The following is a 15,877-nucleotide window of genomic DNA, read 5'->3' on the forward strand; positions in this document are numbered from 1 at the left end:
CTTGTCTTTGACGCTGATAGCTTCACCTTCTTCACAGAATGGCACTGATAAGGTGAAATCAAAACATCTTCCTAACTATAAACATAGCAGCCATCTTGGAAGAAATAATTGAATAAATGTGCTAAAACAGAGCAAGCTATATAGGTTAAAAGTCTGTAAATGACGGGGCACAGGTCTGCAAGTCCTAGGGCTAAGCGAACTCCTGATTCCCAATAAAACTAAATAGGATCCACTACAGTAGTGCAAATCACCACTTGCGTGGCTTTGTTAATATCTACTAGCATTTTGTGTCATGGATGTACTACAAAAGTAGTGCAATCATGAAGTCAAATGTAAGTAAATTTGGCCCAAAGCGTGTTTCTTCCTGCTTAGTGGAAGTTTTCACTGGATCTGCTGCAGAGCGGCACAGGGGTACACAAGACCTCACATTGCAGCACTAAACAGCTCTTGATTGGCTCTTTGGATCTGATATAGAGCCTTGCATTGCAGCACTGTGCAGTTCCTGATGAATGGCCTCAAAGGATCTTATGCAAAACATTGCATTGCAGCTCTGCACTGCTGTCGCACAAAGGCCAAAAGGTGCAACTCTCAGGCGGCCAAACCTGGTCACCTACTGGGCCTGTGCTTTTTCACAGACAGCTTGAACGTTTGACTTTGCCCTGGCCCTGCGCAACCAGATACTCGCAGTTAGCACTTCAAGCCTTTTGGCACCTTTTTGTTTTAAACTGCAGAAATTCATAACTCCGGTCCTACAGTCTAGATTTTTTGGCATGTTGGTGTCATTTTAGTTATTGAAATGTACTTGATTTTCTAAATTGTGTAGGGATTCTTCTTGTGTTGTGTTTTCATTTTGTTTCTGTTTGCAGCATAAATACTTTGGCCCGTATTTATACTTTTTTTGCGCCGCATTTGCGTCGTTTTTTGACGCAAAAACGGCGCAAACTTGCAAAATACCATTGTATTTTGTAGGTTTGCGCCGTTTTGCGTCAAACAGCTGCGCAAATGCGGCGCTAAAAAAAGTATAAATACGGGCCTTTATACATTGCCTCTAAGTTAAGCCTGCCCGCTTTTGTGCAAAGCTACCAGTTAAGCACAGTTTTATTTAGTGACTTTTGTAGTTCACCCTGACATGGACTGTTATTATTCTTTGAAGTGGATTCTCATCCCTTTCAACAAATAGTCACATTTCTTATAGCAGTTTATGGTTTGAATGTGTTTATTCATTTTATTATGAGGATATTTCTAAGCTTATATAAAGCCAGTGGTTTGTCAATTGGTACCAGGTCCTCTGCTAGCCCAGTGATTCACTACTCCAGGTGATGTTTCTAGTCCAGAGTGTTCTAGACCTGAGTGTGTTCTACATGCAGCAGACCACTAGCCCTTGGCACACAGTGGCTGCAACAGTGCTGCAGCAATGTCAAGCATTTATATTTAACTTTAAGGGCTTTAAAATACACCATTTTGGCCATATTTAATACATATATAGCAGCTGAGTGTTGTTCATTTTATAGTAGTTCAAAACTCCCATAACAGATCGTTAGGAGGGACAGATCAATGCCACTGATTTTCTCAACTAATGTTGATTGTATTACTTTGTTGTAAATTTGGTTTCTACTGAAACAACCGTGAGGATGGTAAACAGATTATTCATGCCACCCTAGGTGTGATAATAAATTTCTATTTCTGAACTCATGCAAGTACAGATATCATGTTTTCGTGACACAATTGTGAAAGTTCTAAATTTAAAACAATTTAAAAACAAAATATTGTCCATTCAAGTTTTTTATAATTCATTTTATTCTTGAATATTTTAAAATTCAAAAAGAACATCATCTGTGTGAAAGGGGGATGTCCTCACTCTCGCTGAAGTAAGCCGTGGCTGCTCTGGGCTGACCTGATTGCTGCATACCGTATGCAGTAGTGAATAGAAGGCAACTGTGAAGGAAACAATAATAGACAAATGGATGCGAAGGGCTGTTGAAAATAAAAAACAGACCCAAAGTAGCACTCTAGGTATCAAACATTTCACTAACATGCACTGTAAATAACATTGTTAGTCAGTCAGGAAAGAATGACCAGGAATGGGCTGTTAACAAGCTTAGTACATTTGTGAGTTCATATACCTATAGTTAAGGAACATTGTATTGAAATAGTTTGCCCATTATGTCACGGATTAAACTAATTTGCTGCTCTACAACTGTCTTAGTTGCAAATGGGGAAATATAGATATTCACCCCTAACATTGCTAAACAAGTTTATGTTGGCATTACGACTCTGTGCACTTTACCCCTACTAATCAGTGCTAAAGTGCTTGTGCTTTCTCCGTAAACTATGGTATAATTGACCCACATCTGATTGGCACATTTAATTTATTAGAAGTCCCTATCATATGGTGCTACATGTACCCAGGGCCAGTAAATTAAATGGTATTAGAGATACTCCAATTGACACCTAATTAAGTGTCCCCTTAAAACACTTCTCAGGCCTGCCTTTGCAGCTGGTAGGGCAGTTTTAAACTGACAATACGACCTGAGAAAATAAAAAATTTCTAGGCCTAAACCTTCCTTTTTAATGCATATATCACCCCTGTGTCTCTCATTAGATAACATATGGTTCATTTATAATTTTCATTAAAATCCTCTTTAGCGGTAAAGTCGGATTTTAAATCAAAATTCTGAAAATGCCTAATGGGCACATTTAATTTACTTGTAAGTTACCTTATTACGCTTAAACATACTAACTTCAGATCGGGAGCCGGTAGAGATATGCTGTTTACACTCAAATAAATTGTAATTTAAAATCTTCTATAATGGTAAAGTTTCATTTTAAGCTACAATATTGAAAATGCCACTTTTAGAAAGCTGGCATTTTCTTGTCCCAACCAACGGTGCTTTTCTGCCAGTGTCCTGGATCACATGACTGTGAATGGCTCTGCCATTGCGGTTTGTGTATTGCTTCCAGATAGTCAGACAGAGGAAATCTAGGTCTGAGGTTTGAGGGTCTTCCTGACATGATGGCTGGTGAGGAGCTGCATCCTGCTATGATTACATTTTAAAGTATCCTGCCTGCAGCTCACGGGAATCTGACACCAGGCCTTCCTTGCCTTTTGTCACTCAACACAGGTTTGAACCGGGGGAAGGGAAGAACTAACCATAACCAGTTTTGGTGGTAACTTAGGGAACTCCCCCTCACAAGAGCTAGAACTAGGTATAGAAATATTACCTTCAGAACCACTCATCAGAACACTTCTTGACCTGTGGATAATTCAGAAGAAGGACTGCCCAGCTGTCAGATGGACTGCCTTGCTGCCTGAAAAGACTATCTTGCTGTCTGAAAAAAGAGGGTTGGACCTGCTTGCCTTGACACCAGGCTACCCAGAGTGACTCCAAGGAACCGTTGGCTGACCTACATGAGCTCCATCAGCCTCCATGCAGCCTCCCTGCAACTGCCACTTGACCAGCACCAACTGGACCTACTTGTACTAGCCTGCAGACTGCGTCCAGATCCCCAAGAGATTACCCAGGTCCTAGACCCTTAACTGGCATTAGTGAGATCTCTTCCTGAATAAAAACTTGAAAATCATGATATTTGGGCTCCTTTTAACTATGGACAAGCTCTTTCGCGCCAAAACTGTGTCACCCGTGATGAACACCAATGCAAAATTCAAGCAGTTACTATTCTATTCTATTCTAAATCTATTCCATTCTATTCTATTCTATTGTTTTTTTGTCAAGTGTGTAGCTACCCATAGGGCCTCTCAGTGCTAATGCAACTACATCACCCGAAGCACAACACGTACCCTGGAGAAATACAGGACTTAAGAGCAGATGAGTTTTAAAAAGCTTCTTGAATCTCACTTCCGACTGTTGAGATCTGAAGTCCACAGGGGGGCTGTTCTAAAGTTTGGGTAGGAGGTATGCAAACAAGCAACCACCATATGTTGCTCTTTTGATTTTGGGTACTGTCAGGAGCCCAGATGTCTCTGAACAGAGAGGTCTCCTAGAGTGCGATCAATTTCTGCAAAATAGCAGGGCCTCTTCCATCTATTATTCTTTGGGCAATACATAGGGCCTTAAAATGGATCCTTTTCTGAATTGGCAGGCAGTGCGGGGCTGCTAATGCTGGGGCAGCTGATTGATGTTTGAGGATTTTATATAGGATCCTGGCGGTGGCATTCTGGACTACTTGAACTCTATTGGTGACATATTTAGGACTCCCTATTTAAAGGGAGATGCCATAGTTAAGTCTGGAACAGATTAGGCCCTGCACCACCCTTCGCTTAGTAGGTGAAGGTAGCCATTGCAGTATTTTTCTAACAGTTCTTAGACTACTAAAGCAGGGCCCTGCCAATTTCTCGGCCTGCATTTCCAGGATAGTCTGCAATTCCTCAGTGGCAGCTAATAACGCAGTCTCCGTACTGCTACCCCTCCTGAAGCCAGTTTGCGTGGGGTGAAGAATGTTGTGGGCTTCCAAAAAATTCAGATACATGTCTGTTGCCATGTTTTTGCACAATGTTGCTTGCCAGTGAGAAAAGTGAGATAGGTCTGTAATTTTTCATCAATGTGGGATTAGCTGATATTTTTGTTTGAAGTGGTTTTACTATTGCCTGCTTCCAGACTGAGGGAATCCTGCCACTTCCCAGAGAAAGATTCAAAACATTCATTAATGTAGGCATAAAGGCACTACCTACTTTTAGCAGTACATCTGGTGATGCTGGGTCAAGGTAGGAGCCAGATTTGATAGATCCTAAAATAGACTCTAAGGTTTAAGTGCAGGGAATGAGGATAGTGTAGAACCATTCCCTGATTGTGTTGGGGATGCTATCTTTTAAGTAGCCGATAAAGGAAGGTGATTGAGAATTTTAAGGATCTTATTCTGAAAAAAAAATTGCAAAAATATTGCATCGATATCTGGGTGATGGACAGTTTAGGGTGCTGTGGGGAACTTTCATCAGAGTTCACTAGCTTAAACAGTTCTTTATGCGAGTTTGAGGCATTCAGAAATGTTTTCCTTGAAGAAAAAAGCACATTTAGGGGCATATTTATACTCTGTTTGCACTGAATGTGCGTCAACAATGTAGACGCACATTCGGTGCAAACCGTGCACCATATTTATACTATGACGCCCGACCCTGCGGACGTCAAAATTCCTCTGTGTACGTCATTTTTTGGATGCGGGAAACTGCCTTGCATTAATAACATGCAAGGTAGGCGGTTCCGCCCCAAAAATTACTTTAAGGCCTGTGTGCCTTATTTATACTCCTGCATCATTTTGACGCACAGGTGGAGGCGGGCCTTAAAAACGTTGCACAGCCTGATGTGCGCCATTTTTTAACGCCTGGGAGAGGGCAGGGGTTAAGGGACCTGTGGACTCACTTCCATGGTCTCTGACCATGGAAGCAGTCCAGTGGTGCCCTTCCCTGCCCCCAGGGACACCCCCTGCCACCCTTGCCTACCCCTGAAGGACACCCACGGATGGGGGGACCCATCCCAGGTAAGTTCAGGTAAGTATTTGTTTTTTTTAAGGTGGAATAGGGGGGCCTAATTTCGACCCCCCTAAATGCCTCTGTGCCTAATGGCCATGCCCAGAAGTCCCCTGGGCATGGCCATTGGGCAAGGGGATATGACTCCTGTCTTTCCAAAGACAGGAGTCATTTCAATGGGGGTTGTGCGTCAAAAAATGGCACAAGTCCGGTTTGAGCCATGATTTTTGACTCAAACCTGACTTGCACCATTTTTTGATGCACAACCCCCATTTTCCCCTATGCTGGCGCTGCCTGGTTTGAGTCATTTTTTTTCACTCTGACCAGCCCGCAGCGCCGGCTAACATCAATCCTTAAATATGGCGCCCGCATGGTGTGTAGGAATGGCGTTAGTGAGGGAGATGAAATTGAATCCTCCCTCCAACTGGACGTGTGTGGTCTTGCAGAATCACACTAGGAGGACTTGGATTCTGTGGAGGAGGGGGGCTGCATGGTGGTTGACCTCTGTCCAGACCCTCTGAGTCTAAAGGGACCACAACCCTGTTCCAGTACAGGAGGCTGACCTGACAGCAGACCGTGGCTGGTCTGTGGGTGGCGCAGTACTGCGCCCCTTTTGACTCCTTGAAAGGGACGAACTGCAGACCATTGGCCCAAGGACCTGGCTGTAGTCCGAGAATCCTTGAAACGCTTCAGCTCCGAGTCTGCCTTCTCACCAAAAAAGCAAGACCCATCGAAGGGCATGTGCATAAGGTTTGACTGGACAGCCCCCAAAAAGCCAGAAGTATGAAGCCAGGAGTGGTGACCATCGATGAAATCGCTCTGCCCAGTGAGTCAGTCATATCCAAACCACACCTAATCCTAAACTTGGCAGCATCTCTCCCAACTTTGACTGTATGCCCTCCAGGACCTGAGGCAGCACCTGCACCACCGTTTCCATAAAGTATGGGGAAGACGCCCAATAGGCATGAGGTGTTTGCGGACCTCAATACAAAGCTGAAGGAAGAAAATATCTTCTTCCCAAGTTGGTCCAGACTCTTGGATTCCCTATCCAGGGGAAGCGGAAGAGATGGCACCATGAGAAGTGATGACTTGGACCACCAAGCTCTCCGGGGTGGGATGTTGGGTGAGGAAGTTAAGATCATGTGGAGCTGGAAGACAGCGGCAGTAAACAATCCTATCCACAGGAGCCCCTGTGCTGGGTCTCGACCACGCCCCCAGCAGGACATCAGTGAGGGCTTCGTTAAAGGGTAACATTAGTTCCGATGTGCTAACCCCCGGATGAAGCACCTCCATCAGGAGGTTAGTCTTGACTGATGTCATAGGAAGATCTAGGTCCAAGACCTCAGCTGCCCTATGCACCACCATGGCATAAAACGCTCCCTCCTCCGTAGCCACGGTAGGATGTGATAGAAGGCCAGCATCTGGAGAGGTGTCCAGTCCACTGGCTTCTCCTAACTCCTCATAACAGTCCATCTGCTCCAATCCATAATCAAGAGGGTCCTGAGACCCCTCCCATTCCTCACCTATGCCTGGTTGATCATAATAAGACTCAGACAATGATCTGCCCCCTAATAGAGCAGTCGGAATCGGCATCATATGTCGCTGTTCCGGATCATCAGGTATGAGGATGGAGCTTGCACCACCGGTGGGCGCTGGTGGCATTGAGAAGCATCGACATCTCAAATGACGCCGGAGGTGGCCCACTGTGTGGACTCGGCATCATTCCGGATCCAATATCAGATCCAAGAGACCCGATCAGTGCCGAGGCCGAAGCCGTCGGCATAAAACCTGATGGGGTCTCTGCCGACCCTGCAGGGCCCAAAGGCTCACTAGCGGTGACAGATCGCTCGAATACAAGACGCATGCCCCGTAAAACTCCTTGAGTTGAACAAGTTACTTACCTTCGGTAACGCATTATGTGGTAGAGACTCTATCTAGCTGCTGACTCCTTTCACCCACCCATGCCTCCCCACTCTGCGGACAAATCTAATAGGGTCAAGGATTGTCCCTTTTAGGGCCCTAGTTTATGGCCAGTCAAATTGTTGGTTCTTTTAACGGCTCTGCGTTTCTGGCGTGGAAGTTCATGGAAACGGAACTGACGAATGCGCGTCTGGGTAGTGCTTTTATAGACGACTGTGACATCATGAACTGCTCAAACGATGCCAACAACGCCACACGGATCTGAACGAGGCCACCCGGCGGCACTTGCAAGGGTATTGCTCAGCAAAAGTTCCGGATTCCAAGCTGACGCCGGGGAATACCAACTCTGCTGCCAGAACAATGGGTGAGTCCGGTGGCTCCAAATGGAGAAAAAGTAACGAGGACCAGATGGACAACTCTCCGAGGCATGGGGGAAGTTATAGTAACAGAATTGAAATTCAACAGCACTGCACAAAGGCAGTGGTTTCCCCCGGCATGCCTGCTGTACTTAATGGTCCTATCCAGGCGCCTGACCAGGGAATGGAGTTGATGTCAGATGCCAGTTAACTTTTTCCTTTTTAAGAGAACTGCATTCTAACATTTTCCTACATATGACATGTTGTTATGACTGGGCCGCAAGGGTATTGCTCAGCAAAAGTTCCGGATTCCAAGCTGACACTAGGGAATTATAAGGTAAGGTATCTTCAGCTAGAAGTCTCTATCAGATCCCTATAATTCAGAATACGAACAATGATGGCCCATAGAGGGGCACCAGGCCGAGGGGGCACAACCAGCAGCCTGCGGCATACTCCACCATGAACATGGCGGATAGCACTACAGGTTGCAGGACATCTCTGATGCAGTGTTCCACAGAGACTTCCACACCAGATCCCTCCTCCCGTTCTGGGAACCCAAGAAGGCAGATATTGTTCTGTCGCGACCTAGCCTCTGAATCCTCCCGCCTCGCCTCCAAAGCTCCCAATCTGAAGGTGACTTGTGCCATCTGTTTTCGCAGTGTCAACCTCCGTCCGCAACTCCACAATGGACCCTTCCGCCACCTTGACCTTATCAGATACCTTCCGGAGGTTGGCCTGGAGAAGGTTCACCTCCACAGCCACTGTCTCTATTTTACCCTCGAGGGTGACCCGTGAGCCCTGAATTGCCGCAAGAAGTTCAGCAAGGGATGGCTCTTCTGTGGTTACAGGTATGATAGGGTGGTCTCCCAACCCACCCTGCTGCATCTGGTGCTGTGGCAAAGGGCCAGAAGTGGTGTATTGCTCCGTAGTGTTCCCCTGAGAGGGAGCCGCCTGCCTGTGCCGGCCCATCTCAGCACGCACCAAAGGAAAAGGGGCAGCTGAGGGTCCACCCACTCCCACCTTGCCCGGTTAGCTACACCAAGCTCAAGGGTGTCTCACAAAATTTCTCCTCACAGTCAAGACCAGCGTCAGTGCTCCATAAAGACAGCCAATTCTGATGAGGACGCCAAAGATTCTGGACGTCACAATACTCACCTTACTTCTTACAGTACAATGAGACTGCACCAATACAGTATCTGGCCTGCTCCCCACTCACCAGGGTATCACAGTTCACAAGTATATGATGTCAGATAAACATTACCAGCACCTCTGCTCTCCTCATGAACATGATTGGTCCAGTTAGTGGCTACCAATGTCCGCCCGATCTCCAGGTATAGGTATCCCACTGCTGGTCTTTCTTTCCACTGCCTCACAGTCATGCAATCCCGGGACCCAGCCTGGTCCACCCCTTACAGCGAGGCACAGCACTTCCTCCGTGACCCCAGTGGGCCGCCGTCTGCCCCACATATTCACCTCACAGCGGGCCCAAAGACACGGACCCATGACCAGCCTGGGCCCCTCCTCCGCCCGCAGCCAGTGAGCCACGCCGGCCTCTGGCACCAATCTCTGTCACAAGGCTCCCAATGCAGGCCTCCAGCTTCTTCAATGTAAAGCCAGCAAGGATGGAGGGCGAGAGGGCAGGGCCCACACCTGCTGAGGTCCCGTGGTCCTCCTCCAAGCCTCGACGCGGGCCTGATCTGCAGCGGGCTTCCCACAGCTCCAGGCTGGGGACCTTCAGGCCCCTCCTTGCAGCCTGGGGGAATTGACTTCCACCCACCATATTAAGACATATCAATCCGCCACCTTTTCCGGGGTGGTACCAACAACATCAAAAGCCTGGCGGAAAAATATCACAAAAGGGAAAGGACTCACCTTTGGAGACACAGGGAAGAACCATATCGCCGTGGAGCCTGAACTTCAAATATTCCCTATGATATTCTACGTCCTGCTCCACCATGAACACCAGCGCCGGCGAAGACGACCATGGTGAGTACAGCTGCCTAGCACACAAGCGAGGGGGGGAGGAAAACAAGAGTGACATACACACGCAACACACACACCCCCAACACCATAAACACAATCAGCTGCAGCAATAACACATATTTATCCCATACCCCTGAGGAATAATGCAAGGACTACAGGAATGTGATAAAGTGACTGGAATAATAACAACACAGTAGAAAAATGAAAAGTCAATCTCATGGTATATACATATGTACAGTTCAAGGGACACTGCCCAGTCCTCATTGGGCCAAGGTCCAAGGCCCCACTTGTCACCTGAACCAACACGGAGAGAACACTGCTGGGGCATCAATTGGAAAATAGGCAGGCACCTCAGGGGGACAGGGAACGGGGGCACCTCAGCCAGCAGATGAAACAAGACCACTGGTTCTGGAGGGGTCAACTTGCCCTGTGTTTGGTCCTGGGGACTGCAAGGCCACAGTCCCTCAAGTGGGTGATTTGACCACATGCTCTGGAGGGGGAAACATGCCTGTGCTTGGCCCTGGGGAGTGCAAAGCCACAGTCTCTCAAATAGGTGACTTGCCCACATGCTCTGGAGGGGGCAACATGCCCTGTTCTTGGTCCTGGGAAGTTCAAAGACACAGTCTCTCAAGTGGATGACTTGCCCACATGCTCTGGAGGGGGCAACATGCCCAGTGCTTGGTCCTGGGGAGTGTAAAGCCACAGTCTCTCAGGTGGGTGTCTTACCCAATTGTTCTGGAGGGGGCATCGTGCCCTGTGCTCTTGATCCTGGGGAGGCTGTGGTTGGTGGGTGTCTTACCCACTGGTTCTGGAGGGGGGATCGTGCCCTGTGCTCTTGATCCTGGGGAGTGGAAGGTCACAGTCATACCCACAGGATTTGCAGGGGGCAGGCCGCACAGCAGCCCATGGAGGCATGACTACATACTGTCTGCCGGCGGTAACAGCTATTCAGTAGTGGTGCTGCTGCTGGTGGTGGTGGGGGGAGGCTCCAACCCATCCCCTGCATCCTCGGACGGCTGCCTACTGCTGGTGGTGGTGCTGCTGCTGCTGGTGGTGGTAGGGGAGGGCTCCAGGCCATTCCCCGGAGCCTCAGATGGTTGCACAACCATAATTGATGGAGGGGGCTCCGTCTGAGTCCCTGCACCAGGCCCTTGTCCTTCCCGCCTGCTGGTGCAGTCCCCGTGCCCTTCCTTGCAGCACTTGGGGCAGGCTCCTTGCCCTTCCGGGCTGCAGCTGGGGCAGGCTCCTTGCCCTTCCGGGCAGCAGCTGGGCAGGCTTCTTGCCCTTCCAGGCAGCAGCTGGGGCAGGCTCCTTGCCCTTCTGGACAGCAGCTGGGGCAGGCTCCTTGCCCTTCCGGGTGGCAGCTAAGGCATGCCCCTTGAAGGGCAGCAGCTGGGGCAGGCTCCTTGCCCTTCTGAGCAGCAGCTTGGGCAGGCACACTTTCTTTGAGACTGGGCGGTGCCCTATATCCTTTCCCACCACGAGTGGGTGTGGAGACTACTGGGCCCGTGGACTGGGTGGCTCAGGTGCTTGCCTGGGTTTATGCCACCCTGGCCAGACGTGAAGGATGGGGGGAGAGGTAGGGAAGAGGTCAATGGTAGAGAGGAAAAGCTTCTTAGGTACATTGGGGAGGGAAGAAGGAGAATGTTTGGGAGTGGAGGAAGAGTGAGTGGTTGTAGGAGGTGTCTGTCTGCTGTGTTTGGGTGCAGGTGCATGGGCTGGATGCTGTTGTGAGGTGGATGGCTATTGGTGTCTGAGTACTTGTGTTTGTGTACCATGGGAGGGGGGTGACAGACACAGCGGGAGAGGACACAGGGGACGTGTGCATGGCTGTTGTAGAGGTGTCTGCAAGTGAGGTGTGTGTTCTGCTAGGTGTCAGGATATAGTGCATGCAGGTGTGAGTGTAGACGCAACTGGGAGGGAAGTGGAGGAGGAGGAGGAGGGGGACACAGTGGAGGCAGTGGATGTTGGTATGTCTGCATCTGGATGGTGTTTGTGTGAGTGCCTGTGGGATGGTGTGCGGTGCTTGTGTTTTCCTGTGCCACTCTTGTGTGTTGTCCTGTGTGCATGCACATCTGCCTGTGTACTTGGAATAGGTTGGGGTTGAAGGGAATGGGATTGGGAAGAGGAAGTTGGAGGGGGGACTGTAAAAACAGGGACAATGGCTGCCATCAGAGAGGAGGCCAGAGCCTGGATTGATCTCTGTTGGGCCGCCAAGCCAGTGTGAATGCCCTCCAGAAATGCATTTGTCTGTTGCATTTGGGCTGCCAGCCCCTGGATGGCATTCACAATGGTTGACTGCCCAACAGAGATGGACCTCAGGAGGACAATAGCCTCCTCACTCAGGGCAGCAGGGCTAACTGGAGCAGGGCCTGAGGTGTCTGGGGCGAAGGAGATGCCCACCCACCTGGGTGAGCGGGCACGGGCAACTCGATGAGGGGCTGCTGGGAAGGTGGTGCTGGTACAGGGAGTGGCGGATGTACCTGTAGCTGGGGTGGTCACAGAAGAGTCCCCCACCACCAGGGAGCTTCCATCGCAGGAGGTATCTGTGTCTCAACTGTCTCCTCCAGTCTCCTCCGTGGTGCTCCCCTCGCCTTCCATCCCACTGTTGCCCTCAGCGTCGATGGACTCCTGAGTCCTGTGGGATGCAGCTCCCTCCGTCACCAGTGCCTCTACTCCTCCGCCAGATGATGCTAATGCACTTAAAGACATGATGACAAAACAAAAAGGGGGGAAGAGACAAAGGATACACTTGATCAGTGGCGGCACCAACACCACCGTTGGTGTACACACCACCATCGCGCACAGGGAACAGCCCTACGCACTATGCCATGCACTACCTGTTATAATGCTAGCCACCAAGGCATGGGGAGGGGCACATACTGCCAAATGCAGCACACCTTGGACCCACACAGCCCTGACCAGTTGTGGATGCCTACAAGCTGGGTAGCAGGATGCTCACTTCAGAACCCTGACCACAATGGGACCTACAAATTAACATCTTGCATTGTACTGTTGGGGCTACAATGTTCAGTTTGTGACCGGCTTTTCACTCTTTTGCCCTATAGATTGCTGCCACTGCGGATGAATAGGAGATGGAGACATACCACCATGTATAGACCCCTGGTAGACTTGGCAACAATGGAGGACAGGCACATTATCCTCACCTACAGACTTGACAGGGCCACAATCATGGAGCTGTGTGCCAAACTGGAGCTGGACCTGATAATTGCTATCCATCACCCCACTGGAATCCCCCCTCTTGTGCAAGCCATATCTGTGCTCCATTTCTTGGCAACTGGTTCTTTTCAAGTGACAGTGGGCTTGGCAGCAGGAATGTCACAGCCAGTGTTCTCAATAGTGCCGACAAGAGTGTTGAGTGGAGAGACTGGGGTAGGACCCCATCCACCAGTGGAGAGACTGGTGGATGGGGTCCTACCCCACTACCAACTGCTGTATGGGCTCTAGACCAACAGGTGAGTACCCTGTGAGTACGATGCATGGGGCATGAATGCATGGAGTGGTGTATATGAAGGCCTCATAAAGGGGGGCTGGTGGATGGGCCCTGGGCAGCGTGCAGCAGCATGTATGCTGGGCCATGTCTGTGCAAATGGGGATGGAAAGAGGTATGGTGGGCCATGAGTGTAACAGGCAGGACTATCTGACTAATACCTTTCCCTGTGTATATTTCCTCTGCAGATCTGCGCCCATCAAAAGAAGGGTATGTGGCATGCCATCGTCAAGGACGTGCAGGCTCTGGGGGTCTACGGCAGGTGGAGCACCCACTGTCAGAAACGGTGGGAGGACCTGAGACGCTGGGCACAGAAGACGGCGGAGGCCCAGCTGGGGATGGCCTCCCAATGCGGAAGTGGTGCCCGTTGAACCTGACACCCCGATAGCCCGCATACTGGTGGTGGCCTGGCCGGAGCTGGATGGGCATTTGGAGGCATTACAGCAGCAACAAGGGGGTGAGTCACCACCACCAGCTCAGCCAGCTGCACTGCCACCGGCACCACCACCAGCAGCAGCAGCACCAGTGGGCAGCTGTCTGAGGCTGTAGGGGATGGGCAGGAGCCTCCCTCCACAACTACCACCAGCAGCAGCAGCACCAGTGGCAGACGTCGAAGGCTGCAGGGGATGGGCTGGAGCCTCCCCCCACTACTACCACCAGCAGCAGCAGCACCACCAGCACCACCACTGAACAGCTGTCACCGACGGCGGACATTGTGTAGTCCTGCCCCCATGGGCTGTTGTCCGGCCTGCCCGCTGCAAATCCTGTGGGATTGACATCCAGCTGAGGGACTGTGACCCTGCACTCCCCAAGATGTGCATCACTGGGCACGATGCCCCCTCCAGAACCAGTGGAGAAGCCATCCACTCACCCCATCCCCCACAGGATGAAGAGCACAGGGCACAATGCCCCTTCCAGAACCAGTGGAGAAGTCATCACTCACCCCATCCTCTCCAGGATGAATCTCACAGGGCACGATGCCCCCTCCAGAACCAGTAGAAAAGCCATCCATTCACCCCATCCTCCCCAAGATCAAGAGCACAGGGCACGATGCCCCCTCCAGAACCAGTGGAGAAGCCATCCACTCACCCCATCCTCCCCAGGATCAAGAGCACAGGGCACGATGTCCCCTCCAAAACCAGTGGAGAAGCCATCCACTCACCCCATCCTCCATAGGATGAAGCGCACTGGGCACAATGCCCCCTCCAGAACCAGTGGAGAAGCCATCCACTTAAAAGCCTGTGGCCTTGCACTCCACAGGACAGAGTAATGGGCATGTTGGCCACTCCAGAGCATGTGGGCAAGTCACCCACTTGAGCGACTGTGGCCTTGCACGCCCCAGAACCAAGTACAGGGCATGTTGCCCCCTCCAGAGCATGTGGGCAAGTCACCCACTTGAGAGACTGTGGCCTTACACTTCTCAGGAGAGAGTAATGGGCATGTTGCCCCCTCCAGAGCATGTGGGCAAGTCCTCCACTTGAGTGACTGTGGCCTTGCACTCCCCAGGACAGAGTAATGGGCATGCTGCCCCCTCCAGGACCAGTGGCGTTGCTCAATCTTCCTGCTGAGGTGCCCCTGCGTTCCCCGGCCACCTCAAGTGCCTGTCTATTTTCTGACTGATGCCCCTGCAGTGTTTTCTCTGTGTTGTTGCAGGAGTAAAGTTGGGCCTTGAACTTTGTAATGTGGCCCTGTGGCCCACGGACATTGAGGACTGGGCAGTGTCCCTTCATTTGTAAATATGTATATACTTTTTGATTTGAATGCACGTATTGCTACTATAGTTATCTTATTACACTCACTTTCATCTATTGGAGTTGTCCTTGCATTATTCCTGCGGGGTACGGGGTAATTATGTTATGTTACTGCATCTGCTTTGGTGTTGGGGGTGGGGGTGTTGTGTGTTGCGTGTGTGTGTGTCATTCTCTTTTTTCCTCCCTCCCTTCCCTGTGTGCTAGGCGGCTGTACTCACCATGGTCATCTTCACCGTCATTGGTGTTCGTGGTGGAGCAGGACATAAAACAACATTGGGAAAATGTGCAGCTCAGGCTCCATGGCGGCGTGGTTCTTCCCTGAGTCTCCACAGGTGAGTCCTTTGACTTCTGAGATCGGTTTCTGCCAGGCTTTTGATGTTGTTGGTACCGCCCCAGAAAAGGTGGCGGATTGGATTGTCATAATACAGTGGGCAGAACATTGGCATCCGCCTGGCTGTAAGCGGTTACCGCCGTGGTGCCTGTTGATTCCTCCCTGGCGGTCGGTGTATTAAAGTGGCTGTCTGTCTAAGCTGTTTTTGCCATGGTCATAATTTGCCGGTATTTACCGCCAGCCTGTTGGCGGTATTACCGCCACTTTATCACCAGGACCCTACATACTGCCATGGATTTTGGGTGGTTTGGAACTTCCCTACCCTGTATTTGCCAATCTTGTGTTCCCCATACACTTATTAAGTCAGTAGTGTTCTTCCAGTATTCAGAACCTTCAACTGCAAGATGGGAAGTCTGAAAAAATCAGTTTTGAATTACTTAGCAACATTTTCCTAGTTTTTGAAAGGAGTAACTTGAAATAACAACATTTTCCTAGTTTATGAAAGGGGTAACTTGAAATAATATGACTCTGAATTTTTTGTAT

This window comes from Pleurodeles waltl, chromosome 3_1 (assembly GCF_031143425.1).
Source record: "Pleurodeles waltl isolate 20211129_DDA chromosome 3_1, aPleWal1.hap1.20221129, whole genome shotgun sequence".
In the NCBI taxonomy this organism is placed as follows: domain Eukaryota; kingdom Metazoa; phylum Chordata; class Amphibia; order Caudata; family Salamandridae; genus Pleurodeles; species Pleurodeles waltl.